Genomic DNA, 1136 nt, shown 5'->3' on the forward strand with positions numbered 1-1136 from the left:
AGATGTTACATCTATTCTTCTATAAGATCTATTCTTTGGGGTTTTCTATGGCTTCATCGTAATTCTTAGGAAGGTTCCTCAGTGTGAACTAATCTATTAATATAAAACTAGATAAGACTTGAACTAAACTGCAGTCCCTATTTCATAAGCAGAATACAACACAATGGAGAAAATGTGTTCTTTGGATTCAATACTCTTTTTAATGGAATTGCAGGCTCATGAATGTCAATCATGGAATGTGTCTGTAGTATTGAGTTGGTCCTGATTTTCCAAAAAGCTTTGCAAAGAAACATTATATTTTCTACACAGCTTTAATGGGAAAGAGTTATTTCATTTCACTCTGGAACTCTTTATCAGCTACACAAAAAAGGTCCAAACTCAGAACAGTTTTGTGGTTCAAACCGTTGTCTCAGCAGTGGGGAAAGGGAGGGGAAGAATCTGAAACCTGAGACATCCCAAGTGTCTAGGACTAGCACCAAGCTGGAATCCTTCTTCCCGCTGTTCCAAAGCTGGGGATGTTGGACACTTTCTGGGCTTTTAAGCTATTTTGGTTTATTTTGTCTATGAAGCATTGTCAAAGACATTGGTCTAATCCATATAGATAAAATGAAGGGAATTGTTTTTTCAGCCTCCTTACCCCTCTGTTCTACTCAAAGCTAATAATTTTGGAAGGCAAAATTATAGTTTGGGTAGGTATCATTAAATACTTCATGAATAGCACTGGGAATCTTGTAAAAAGAAATTTAACCCATGAACATCTTTTTCAAAATGCCTTTTGCTGTTATGCCTGCTCAATGCTACTGCATTACTAACTAGCTGAAATTTTCTCTGAAGATTCATATTTCTTATCCTTTGGGCTACACAAACACATTCAAAGATGCATCTTCTGTCTGAAAACCTACTGTGTCTTATGTATGTAAAATGACAGGAACAAAAAGTCCTTACAAGCTGAACTCCAGAACATTTTTACAGTTTCAGATTTGTGCAGTAATGGACAAGGGATTTCGTAAATGGGGAAGAAATGTTTAAATTTGGTACATCAGTATTGAACATTTTAGTGAGACAGATACACGCTTATATTTTAGAACAGGAAAGGTCAGTTCCCTTAGGAGTTCAGACCTCACAGTCCATTTCAT

The sequence above is a fragment of the Apteryx rowi genome, unplaced genomic scaffold (genome assembly GCF_003343035.1).
Source record: "Apteryx rowi isolate R43461 unplaced genomic scaffold, aptRow1 scaffold_932, whole genome shotgun sequence".
Taxonomy (NCBI): domain Eukaryota; kingdom Metazoa; phylum Chordata; class Aves; order Apterygiformes; family Apterygidae; genus Apteryx; species Apteryx rowi.